The 13,996-nt window shown below is 23.5% G+C and overlaps 1 protein-coding gene across 5 annotated transcripts in view; it reads left to right on the forward strand.

The window, feature by feature from the left end:
• Positions 1-801: 801 nt before the first annotated feature.
• LOC129608614 (anosmin-1) overlaps positions 802-13,996 on the forward strand; it is a 51,331-nt gene continuing 38,136 nt past the window's right edge. The window contains exons 1-2 of one of the 5 annotated variants that reach the window (XM_055520269.1): positions 5,973-6,133; positions 6,449-6,749. The gene's annotated coding sequence lies outside the window, so the exon portion shown is untranslated. Of the gene's footprint in view, positions 859-894; positions 924-5,972; positions 6,333-6,448; positions 6,750-13,996 lie in introns of those variants that run through there. The other 4 variants (XM_055520297.1, XM_055520287.1, XM_055520260.1 and 1 more) reach the window with 4 other exon arrangements.

The raw sequence follows: 13,996 nt of genomic DNA on the forward strand, positions 1-13,996 counted from the left end.
CATAAGTATAAAATTATAAATTTTGTTTTATGCATATGTATGACACTCTTTTCTACTATGTTTCTTTTTTCTTTTCTTCTGTTTTTTTTTGTACTCACATTCATTTTATAGTTCTTGTTTTATATTTTCTTTTTTTACCTATATTAAACTTAAATATAGTGTTTATACTATATATATGTACACGTATATAGTAAACCTATTTAAGTATATAAACTATATACAATGCAACATCCATATATACGAGTATATGTATACATTTGTAAAGTATTATAACGTAGGTATTTCCTAAGTATTAATGTGACAATGCATAACAATAACGGTATAGGATGATAGCCATCTTTATTAAAATAATAAAAAATGAAAAAGAAAAAAAAATATATGTACATGTTTATATATGTACATATTGTATGTGTGTGCATAAGAAATGCAATGTAGTAAAGTGAGTAGCTTTTTTTTTGTACTGTTTATTGTATAGTTTTTATGATTTTCTTTTTTTTTCATATATATAACCAATACTTGCCGGTTACACTTAATTTTAACTAGATTTTATTTAGTTCTATCGAAAACTCTATAACGAAAGGATTGTGTTAATATTTTTGTTAATTTTTGTTTTTAAGTTTTTGATTTTCTTATTTTGTATAGTAAATACATCAATATTATAATTATACATATAACAATTAAAATTTAAATGTGAATATATTATATACATATGTATGTATGTATGTGTATATTTTTATCTTATTTTTGATTACAAAAAAAAATTTATAAACAATTTATGAAATGTGCGCTACTTATACAACTAAAATAAAAGAATAATAATAAAACAAAAAAAAACATAACTTTTAAAATATAAATTAGGTGCGATAATTATTAATAAAAACATTTGTATGTACATAAATTTTATACATAAAAAAGAAAACACGGTAAAACTCTTTTACAACGATTATTGCTTTTTTTTTTCAAATTTTTCTTTACCACAACGATCGTTTTAAAAAATAAAATTTAAATTTAATGAATTGTTAATATTAATATTTAAAATATGTTAGCACCGGTCTATATTAAATTTCGTTTTTTTTTTTGGTTGCTATATAAGAATTATCCTTCATAAATGTATTAGTTTGTGAAATCGGTGTGGTTTAAATAGCTCAAGTTTAATGCCGAAGCAGGAAAATAAGACCTTTAAGTGCACTCTTAGAGTATTGTAAAACCTGATATATTCATGAAACACAAATAATATTTCTTAAGTACATCACTTGGTATTATAGCAATTTTAACACTATCAGCTATTTTCTGATAAGGGCACAACGTTTTTTGTAAAAACTCAAATTTCATTAAAAAAAAAGCTTATTTGGAGTTAAAAACCAATTTAAGTAGTTTTATTTGAAAAAAAAAAAACAAAAAATAAAAACTAAATTTTATATAGCGTTATTCTAATTAATTGATTTCTTTTCGAAAATTTGTATTCAAAACGCTCCCAAGTAAAATTTACTATTTAGCATATCTTTGCACTTCACCTTCAATATACAGGGTAATTCTTTGCTCTTTATTTTCGGTATTATGCAATCAATTGGATTTGTTTAAATTTTCATTTTATATTAATCAAAATTGTTTTATGTAATTAATAGACTATAATTTATAAAATTTAATTACAAAATTTATAGAAGTTATAAGCATTCATTTATATTCAGAAAAATCTGGTCCCTTTTTTTTCACCAAGCTGTAGTACGAAACGCACGATAAATTCCTTTTTTTTTTTGAATGAAATTATAAATTAAATTTTTAACCAGGTACTTTAACATTTGAAATGTAAATTCAAACCAAATCTTTGATGCAAATATGTACATATGTATAATTCATACTTAAGTTAATTAATGATATGTAAATAAAATACGGTAATTGAAAAATTTGAAAATCTAAAAATATTTATTTGGTTCCCTGATTTAAGTTGACCCTTAAAAACAAACGTAAGGTTAATAAATTACAAATTAAATTTTTAATCAAATTAAATTACTGTAGTATATAGCATAACGTCCTTACGATAAATTTTGAATATTGATGTTTTAATCGCAGGCTCTCTAAAATAGTAGATTCTATCTAGTAACAAAAATAAGTTTACCATTAAAAATAATTTATTGTAAAAAAATTTTAAACATGTGTGTATATAAACATAAATTCATACCCATATTAAATAACAAATTCACCATTGTACAAAAAAAAAAACGATTAATAAATGTAAATTATTGTATACGCTTATTTATTTACCTTAAATACATTCATAATATTTATGTAAGTATATGATATTGAACGTTCTTTCTATGGATTTACACATGTATACATGCACATACTTCATAAACGCACTACCATATCATGTAGGAAAAACATACTTGCGAATTGTGGGTATTGTTTGGTATGGTGAAAAGAAACGTTTTTTTTTTTTTTGCATTTCTTATACATTTTAATTTTTGTTCTACTTTCAATTTATTTTTACTACTATTTTTCTCGCACTTCAGTTGCATTATTGCAATAAAAACAAAAGTTTGTTTATTTCTACTTTTGTAAATTTTATTGTTTATGTAACATTATTTAAATGAAAATTTTTCTTTTTTTATCTTTATTATTATTATTATTTTTCTTAAATTTATTTTTGTCACAATATTCGCCTACCGCTTACAAAACTATCAAAAAACCTATTACCTACCTGGGGTTTACCTTCTGAAAATGAATATAAGTATGTACGTATTGGCATATGTATGCATGTTTGTATATTCCTCGTACAACATAAGTTCATATTATATATATATAGTGCATATAATACAACATATTTATTTTATTTCTGTATTTTATTATCTGTTTTATTCTTATTTTTCTGCTTTTTTGGCTTTATGTTGATTAAAAAATGTTATAGATATTTCTATATAAATGTATATGTATGTAAGTATAGTGATCAGATTTTTAGACATAACAATGAGGGACATTTTTTCAAGTACATTCATTAAAGACCGTTTATGTGAAACAATTAAAAAGCCATCATGTAAATTTATTTATGGTTTTTGTTTTGCATTTTACATATAAATTATTTATGACGAACTAATAAACTGTTTTATTGTAGAAATCTTCATTTCTGTAAATTTGTATCAAAGATATTATATCATTGAATGTACATTTTCATTTTAAAAATTTAAACTCATAATATGACGAAGTAAGGAGACTTAGTTTTAAAATAAATTAACACGTTACGTAATAGACGCAAACTCCAATGATATAATATCACATTCGGTTTTATATTTTGAAAATTTAAATTGTTACGTTTTCCGAATTTTTTTTGGAAACGTGGAGTAAAGCAAAGCTTGCTTTCAAAAAGTTCTGGTTGCTTTTTGTAAACTTTCGGGGATAAAATATTCAAAGTATGCGTTTTTTTACAATACTAATTTTTGTCTTTTGGCTTTGAATCGCGTTATCGGTGTAGAAAATTGGCAATACGCAGTAGAAAAATACTCTTTCATTCAGCAAGTTTTTGTTCATTAATAAAATGTTGAAAGATTTTGCCATATTTTCATATTTTAAAAAATGCAAAATTTGTAGAATGGGGATATATAGTTTTATTGTAAGTAACATTCTCTGAGATTGATTGAAATGAGGAGCATTCTATGAGAAAAATGACAATGTGGGACAATCAATGTGATTGAATAGCAATATCATTATTAATTAGAAATATATGGTCACTATATTAATTTATAAAAAAGTATAAGTATATGTATATATATAGAATTTATTTATAGCATAATATTATAATTTAACATACGCAGGTATGTACATATTTATGCATATCTTACATGTTTATGTGCCTCTATAGAAAAATACATTCGGTTATAATATAATATTATACATATTATTATTTCTTAAATAATAATAATAACAATAATAATCATAAAAAGACAGAACGAGCGTAAAAAAACGTGTTAGAGCAAAATACACTAAATAATTGCAAATAAGAGAATTAAAAAAATATAAAAAGCAAAAAAATTGAAAAAAAAATTCGCGCAGTTTTCAACCTGCTAAAATTTTATTTATTTATTTTTTTTAAACTACGAATATTTATGCATATGTATATGTATACATATATATCAAGTAGATATACACACAACACATATAATATAATATGTTATAGATTAATCAGCTAGTATACATGAGGATTTGACAAAATCGAAAATTAAGATCCAGAATTGAAATAAAGGATAAAAAAAAAATTTATTTTTTTTTTCTTTTGTTGTTTAGTAAAAATTGCAATTTGTCGCTTTCGGCGCAATGAATTGAAAAATCGAATTAGAGTATCGGATTCCGAAAGACTTCAAATTTTTATAATAATCGTATTAACACGTTTCATCAACACTATATAAAAGCGTTATAATTACTAATTCAAATAAATAAAAATTATTTATATTATAAATATTTAAATATAATTGAATTTCGTAAAAGATTTTACTAAAACACTCTTTATGTATATAAAAATACTTTTACCCTATAATTTTTCAAGGGAAGTAAAATATATGTACATATATTGTTTTGGTCAATGATAATACGAGTATATATAAATGGTATGTTATTTATTCTTCTTTTCCTAATAGTGGATAACTATGCATTTGTATCAGCAATTATCGTTTTACCATTATGATTACAAAACGTTCGGCTCATATAAATATTATATGTTTGTATAGGTTATTGTATAAATTACTTTTCCTAAATAATATTTATAAGAATATTTATAAGAATGATGTAAATGTAAGATTATACTTGTATAGTACCTAATAAAGACGTAAAATAGAGTCTAATTATTATATGGACAGTAGGTCGAAGTATCGTACTAATTTTTGTGAAGTAAGTAGAATATTTTAGGTGATTCAGTCAACACCGAAAGTTTTACAATGAAAACTTTTAAAACATTCCTCTTAAACTTCATCCAAGAAATTCAAATTTTAAAATTCACGTAAACAAGATATTGAAGTGAAGGATATACTCGTATATATTTTTTTTTTAATTTTACGTAACAAAATAGGCACTTCTGAAGGCAATTTTTCGCAGTGCTGAAATATTAAACGATTTACATAGTATTTAGTTTTATTTAAGAGTTACAAAAATCTCACATAAGTGAAACATGTGAAAATAAAATAAATAATACAATTTTCAAAATAATTAGCACCAATTTATTCTTACTTTTAATTTTGGTTGTAAAAGGTTAAGGCTTCCCTTGGCAATTTAGTTTATTATTGTAATATGGAAATAAATACGCGAAATATCTAATAATTCTAATTTTCGCGCTAGAAAACTATTGTATATATTCTTGAACTCTAGATTTGAAAAGTTGAAAGAAGAAAATATTCATTGTATTGATTACTCCCCCAAAAGAGCAGTGCTGACAACTTATGGTAATGACTCAAATTTTAATTAATTTTACTAAATTTGTATTTTTCATTATCATATTTTTATTTAAGTATTAATTTTCAATTTTTTCTAGTTTCCTTAATAATTTTTTAATTAAAAAAATTTAAATTACGGTCATATACCTTCTATACGCATACATGCATGTACACACATAATATAAATAGATACAATAAATTATTAATTTGTATTATATGTATAATATAACTGTTCTTATATCATCTGTATTTACATACATATAGCAAAATAAATTAATTAAATAATAGTTATATTAAATTCAAAGCATAAGTATTGTATTTATGACTACATTTATACAAATAATATTTATTAAACTGAAATCGACTCAACTCTGATTAAAATTTTTCTCTAAAAATTTTAAAATTACACATGTATACAGAATATACATACATAATATTATATGTACATATGTATATATGTATATTTTATAAATATAGATTTTCGTTTAAAATTGATGGTGAATGTTTTCATTATTCACCTTATAACCATAACATAATTTAATACTGATTTTATCGTAGTGCACAACGGTTCGAATTTGAAAAATAACAAAATATATATGATAAATAATTATAATAAATGAAAAAAAAAGAAAAAGAAAAAAGATCAACAGAATAACACAAAAAAAAAAGAAACGATAATAATAAACGCAGCAGCGCTAACAGCACCACCACCATCCGAAGTAATAAAATCGCGCGGATTGTATTGTGTGAAATTTTAATGTGCAATAATTAATTATTTATAGCGTTAATTATTTTTTGGCAGCAACAAAATTTAATTAATTAATAATAATTATTTTGCGTTAAAAATTTTATATTTTTATTATTAAAATTAATAAATAAAAAGATAATTATAAAAATAACGGAAAAAAATAAAAATATGTACGTAAATATTTAAAAAAAAAAAATTATATTAATAACGTGATGCAAATTTTCTAAATTTATTTTGTTTTTGTTTTTCTTCCTTCCACGCACTTATGTATTTACATATTATTTAGATATAATTATGTACACGGATGTGCATTATTAAGTGTTATTTAAATAATAATTCTAAATTAAAGTTTTATTAAAAGTACTAATAATAAAATTTAAATAAAAATTAATTTTATGAACATTATTTAGTAATTCTTATTATACGTGTTATATTTATGTCGAATCAAATATTTTGAAAATAATTACAAATAAATAATTCATATACAAATGCGTATATATTTGATATATGTACGTTACATACATAAAAAAGAAATATAATATATGAGTGAATGAAAAATTAATATAGTTAAAACTTATTCAAATAAAGTACGTACATATATATTTTTTGTTAAAATTTTTAAATAATTGTTTGATTTTAATTTGTAGATAGTACCTGCCTATATAAATACATATATATTTATAAGATATGTCTTCTATGACTCGCTTTATAGAAAAAAGGGACTAGAAATGTTTAAGTTTTAAAAGAAAATTCTATAACTGATTTTTTCCTTTTTCACTCCTAGTGAGGAGCATAGGGCTACTAGTGCATGATAATATCATGTCGTAGTTTCATTGCGTCATAGAGATTTAAGTAGGTAGGTGACTAGCCTGTCGTAGTTTTTTCTTTATATTAAATATTTAAGTTTAGTAATATATCTTACTGTTTATTTTCCTTAGTGTAATTACTTGTGTAACATTTTATAAGTATTGTATGTATATTAGTTATAATATTAAATATATAATTTTTATAAAGACCTGACCGAAGTTTGTCCCTGCGTCCCTTAAAGTTAAAGGATTGGTGCCATAACCACTGCACTAATGGATAACTGATTTATAATAGTCATATTTTATAACGACACGTATGTATGTATGTAGGCAAATACACACACATAATATACAATCTGTATGTGTATTTATGTAGTTATTTTTATATATTTACATATTACAAAATTTTTTTTTAATTTTGTTATTTATAGTTTTTCATATTTAAATCTGTTCAGGTGGCATTAAGAAAACATTTTATTAATAATATTTTTATAAATTTTAATAACATTTTATTAATAATAATTTTAAAAAATTATTAAAATTAAAAAAAAATTCACTTGTTTTTGTCAAATTTTGAATTACCAAATTAATTTATGGTTTATGAAATTAAAAAAAAAAAAACAAATTATGTGTACCGTCGCATTTCAAACCTGTTATCATCAGCACACATAATACTTACATTAAATTTTAATAGTTGAATTTATGTTTTGAAAATAGAATTAAACGGTAATTTTAGTAAAATAAATATATATATATATATACAGCTATTTTTTTTTATAAAATCCTTAAACATCTGAATATTTAAAAAAAAAATTGCCTTGTACAACTTTAAAACACAAAACTGATGTTATCGACTCTTAACCTTAATGTATATTTTCTGAATAGCATTAAGAAATTTCTATTTTCTAATTATTTTTTTCTCTAATCCCTATTAATTAATTCTATTTTTAATTTTTATTAGATTGACAATTCTTAAAATTAAAATAATTTTTCTAATAGAAATTTAGATACTCTATATGGCATGAACAGGTTGAAAGACATGCTTTTAAAAAAAAATTTATTAATATTTCTCTTTAGAATGGAGAAGTGCATTGGCACCGATATACGAAATTTTGGTGTACTCAAATAATCTCCCTTGTTTTATGCAATAGTTTTGATAAAATAGTGTTCTCGTTTAGTAAAGAAAAAGTGGTTTTGAAATTCAGCTAAACATTAATTACTGAACTCAGATTGAACAAAAATTTTTCTATTAAATTTAAAAACCTTGCTACAATATAGAACTTGAAGAAAGATTATATATACAGATACAAGCTCAATAATTTTATTTAACTTATATCATAAGGATGAATTGTTTGTTTTGCAAGTCTCCAAGTTAAACTTTCAAGCTAAATAAATGGTCCAAATTTTTGAGTTAGCTTAAATGAAAACGTTGCAATATTGCGCTTACAATTAAACTTGAAATTTTCAAAATAAGCCATTCTATAATATTGTCAAAGGATTATGGTAGATTTATCCATGAAACCATATTTTCATAAATTGAAAGAATTATGTAAAGATTTTTAAATCTTTATATAATTTTATAAGAATAATATTTGTTCTAAATATTTAAATAATAAAGTTGAAATGCAATTCAAGTGTGTTTACGCAAGTATGAAAATACTATTCGCATTAAAATAAATCAAATACGGCAAAATAACAGAAACATAGAACGTTATTACTAATAAATTCTTGAGTATTAAATTATTTTTTAAAAATATCTCGGTATTATGTACAGGAATTTTTTATTATTTATTTGATAATAATGGAAAGTAAAAAAGTTACCGACGGTACTAAAGTCTCGTTACTATTTTTATTTATCTATACTACCTATGTTACACTCATACTAGAATTAAGCATAATAAGGTTAATCACGGAAAGCAATTAAAATTAAATTTCGTATACGTTTATAATTTAGAATGCTTCTTAATTGAAAACCGTAGAAGACGTTTCGGGTACATACCTACAAATATTGCAGTTATTTAATATTATCTTAGTTTCTGAGGTTTTATTTTTTTCACGAAATCAGCCTCGTTGAACAGTTCATAGAGTCTGCATTATATCTCTTTCGCCAAAACCCCATTGACGTTAGTAGGACCAAAAATAAACCGCAGAATCTTCCACTCTAAAGTGCCCAAGTGATTTTCATCCGTTTTTGGCATAGTCCAGGCTTCTGATCTATACATGAGGACGGGAATTACTAGTGTTTTATATAAAATCAATTTTGCACTTCGCGGGAGAGCCTGTTTGCCATAATTATTCTGCGATTTATTTATATATAATAAATTATTCCACTACCTCGAAGTTATACTCTCCCGTACCTATATTTTGCCCGATATGCTGGCGGAGAGATTGGTTTGGGGTTTCCTGCATGTATTTCGTGTTTTGTTTCACTGAAAGACCTAACCTTTACATTCTAACGTTTGAAAGGCTGACGACACCTCTCGTTGGTTCCGTGATATCTATGTCGTATGTATACCTTATAACCCGGTGTGATCTTTGGAAAATGGTACCACGGGTATTAATATCAGCATTAAAGAAATCACACGAGTTTCCGTCGCCTTGTGCAAAGCCTTTTAGAGTTTGGAAATTACTAGAAACAACACCATCGATTTTTACAGCACAGAGCGTGCGCGCCAAGACTATTTTGCTGATGTGAAACAGTTTATCCGGAAAACCAAATTCAGTAATGGCTTCATTTTCCCCTTTCGATCTAGTCGTATGCAGCCTTGAAATCAATGAAAAGATGATTCGCCGCCCTGGTATTTGCCGATGGTATTATCCATATACGGCTTGACGCGGACATGCAACTTCAAAATTTATTTACACAGGCCAATATATAAGTGGGGCCAATATATAAGTGGGGCCAATGTGTTTGTTAAAATTCTTTGAAATTGCTTGGCTCTTTCTGGTAACTGCCATACAACTTCAATAGTAGTTTGGCCATATCTTAGAAAATATTGAAAACACAGTACTGAAATTTTGTATAAATTAATATTGTAATACGGCAACTTAAAGTCATTGTCTGTTCCATAGTCAGTTATGGCTTATGTATTCGAACATAGGATAGCAAATTCGTACAGGTATCACAGATCTAACACGATCAACTCTATTTTTTATTGTCACTAAATAAAATTCCATTCAAAGATCTTAAATTCTTTGTATTTAGAACATTCTTTACCAAAAATTATTTTTTTTAAATGAAAGGTAAACAAAATGTAATCATAAAGAGTATTGTGATGGAAGAGTACAAAAATTTATCCTTGACTTCAAAATTATATTATAATAGATCTGTATTTATAATATATCGCTCAATTCAGCAATAATAATTCGTAAGCTTATGTATGGAATATGCAATTACTAAAATTTTGAAGTTAGGGTTTGCGTATTTTAAACTGAATTTCATATATTTATAAATATACATAGATGTGTATTGCATACTTCAAAATTTCAATAATACTTTACCAGTAGACAAATTACTCAATTTTTATTAGAGTATTTAGAACAAACGCCGTGACGTGAGCATAAATAAATTCTGACTGCCAAAATACCGTAAAATGGTATTAATTAACTAATTAAGCAGTTCACACTTAAAAGCAGAATTATGTATTACATAATTACATTTACATTTACTCTTTATTTACAACAAAATTCATGAAAAATTGGAAATAATTCGATTATAACGTTGACTTTGTTCGGTCATTTCTTCTCTTCGTTCAAGTTAATAAGTTCGTTTGTATATGAGTTTAAATATTTCTTTAGAACAATACGTTTTCATCTCTTTGTCTTCCTTCCCTCTTTTTATCTCTTTTTTTTATAACTACCAACGTTATTGTGTTGAAACCACAAATAAATTTTCAATTTCATAAAAGCAGAAAACTAACAACTCCTCTTTTCAAGATCGTCTAAAAACATGGAAAATTGCTGATAATTTCCTCACTTTAATAAAAAGTTCCTGAAAAGAAAAATTGCACTGAACGATACAGTCTCTTTCCGTCCCCTTAAAACTTATAAAATGCCAATTTTCAATAACTTTTTCGTGCAAAATTTAAAACCGTATGTCAATTGTATATAAAAGCAAAAATTAATAAAACGGAAAATATTTTCCTATCAAAAAATGTTCAGTTATATTTTAGTAGTACAATTTAACCTCTATAATGTGCACTAACATTCTTTGGTTTATTAAATGCTTCTCAGGTGTATGGAATAAGAAAATAACTTTAACAAAAAAAAGTGCGTTCTTATCAAAAATTTATTTTTAACAACTTAAATTATTAAAGAAAAATTTGCTACTTTAAAAACTCATTAGTTTGGACTCAAGTTTATTATTTTGTTTCATTTTAATCTACATTAGTTAACATTGCTTTAGGGCAAATACATTTTAAAATCTTCATTTAAATTCCGTAACTTTATTTTAGTATTCTTATGTCCGTTATATTACAATATATATTTTGATTTTATATATACATACTTAGATATGTAAAGTACAATATACTTGTGATATTGTAAATATATAATTACTTTTACAAAGAATTTTTAATACTTCCGAAAGAAAGAAATGTTTTCATTGGGTCGGAATGTTATTTTTCAATTTTTTATTATGATTTTTCTTTTATTTTTATTTTTATGTTCTCCTTCAATAAATAATAAACACAAATAAATCGTTACGTTGAACAGTAAAATATAACTTGCAACATAATCATAAAAGATGCAAATAATATTTCTGTTATCTTACAAAGTTGCAAATCAAAAGTTGCAAGTCAGGCAAGTAAATTTGCAATAAAGATTTACGTATATTACACATTTTTTTTTATTTTGAAATTTTCTGTATATACATTTGTATATTTTGTAATTACTTTGAAAAACAGAGATGGATTGAAAAATTTTAACGAAAATTTTCATATTCATGAAAATAATAGGGAAGATTCACTTTTAAACCGAAGGCGGGCTGGGTGTTAATCATATATAAAATTCATCTTTTATAATATTATATATAGGTTTAGTAAAGCAAATTTTGTTCCAGCATATTATAGACTATAATAGGTAAAAAATATTTTGTCTTGCATTTTTGGTACACTCCGATGAAATTTTAGTATCGGAAACACAATTTACGTAAATAAAAAGTAAATAACAAGGAAAAGTAGAGTTGAAATGTATTTGCTTCGAGTGTTATTTGAGAAGAAACTTAATTAAACAAACTAAGTATTTCGAATGAATTTTTTTAGAACAGCGATACCGGTCTTAGGCCAGAATGCATGAACTATTTACCATTATCCAAATTTTTTCTCATGAATTTATTATATTTCACCAGTGTATGAGCATAATTATTAAAATACAAATTCAACACATATAATCCATATTCTGGTAGTTAGTTGACGTGATGGGTTATTATTCAAAAATTTTTAATATTTTAGATTAAAATCAATTTTAAATTCAATTTTAAATTCCATTATGAAAACTGAAATACTTTTCATTAATATTCAATCACATCAAGTGATTTGACTAACAGTATATCAGTAATTCTTAATTTTAATTTACTACTCGTATTTTTGAAATCTTAATATTTGGTTTTGTTCTGTAAACTTATTCTTTTTCTAATGGGGAGTAATTGAAATTGAAATTTATATAAAGTTTTTATTAGTTAATTTCAAATAAACTATAATACGTATGTACATTTATATACATATGTATATGAATTTTTGTCCAATATCTTTTTTAAAATAAATCCTTGTTATTATGGGTGCTTAAAGTATTTGTTTGCACTCCTACAAATTTATAAAATATGATTTTAGTGTAATTTTGACTCTGAATATTTTTACGAAAATAATTTAATTTTATAATGCATTATGTATATATGTAAAATGCATAGATTCTTGTTATATACTTATAATGAAAATGTAATTTTTATTTGAATTCAAAGCATAATATAGATTACTTAATACTACATTTTCATTTTCATACCAAAATATTTATTTATTATAAAAAAGAAAAGCAAATGCGAAATTATTTATGTACAAATTAAATGTGCGTTTATGTTATATGTTACTACTTATATTATATATATATTTATGTACATAATATTTTAACTAATATGGTATATTCTACCCTATTTATGTTCGCACATTTATATAAAATATTTTTTGAAAAGTTATCTGGATATGAAAATATGTAAGTATTTAAATATTCATTATGTATGTATTTTTAAATAGAATAAATAAATTATATACTGACATGCTTTGTGAACACAATTTTATATTATATATATAATATATGCGTTAACAAAGAAAAATTCTATATACAGAACAGGATACATATATATATATATATATAGATATATATCTTTATAAATACAATTGAGTTGCATACCCTTCTACATATAATGTTATTATAACATATTTAATGTCCTTGTTTGATTTTTTGTTTTGTTATTAAATTCCTACGCATATATACGTTTATATATTAATTTCTTTTCTTTTATATTAAAACTTTCATTAGAATTATAACATTATACAATAAGAATTATTAAGTTGGGGTGCCAAACGTGTTATTTAAAAAAAAAACAGAATAACATTACATAAAGCTTACCAACTGCATCATGCTCTACATTTTAAAATATGTATATAGGTGTACATATTTTATTAAACCTATAAAATTATTCATATACTTATATGTATGTTTGTGTATAAATATGTTAAATACACAATATATGTATATACATATGTATATATATACTTATGGATTAATTTCTTTAATTGTAATATAATAAAATTTCTATTATACTTTATGTGAGACAAAAAATCTTATGTTATTATAATATTTTAATGCGGGTTTTATAAAAGTTTTCCCCCATATACATACATATATACATATACATATATTAATATATTATATATGTAAGTGAAATGTTTTTTATGTATAACTATATATAAAATAATATTTCCAACCTAATTATTTTTATTTTTAATTTCAAAAGTTATTTAAAATTTCATTTA

The sequence above is a fragment of the Condylostylus longicornis genome, unplaced genomic scaffold (genome assembly GCF_029603195.1).
Source record: "Condylostylus longicornis isolate FDR11 unplaced genomic scaffold, ASM2960319v2 ptg000004l, whole genome shotgun sequence".
NCBI lineage: Eukaryota > Metazoa > Arthropoda > Insecta > Diptera > Dolichopodidae > Condylostylus > Condylostylus longicornis.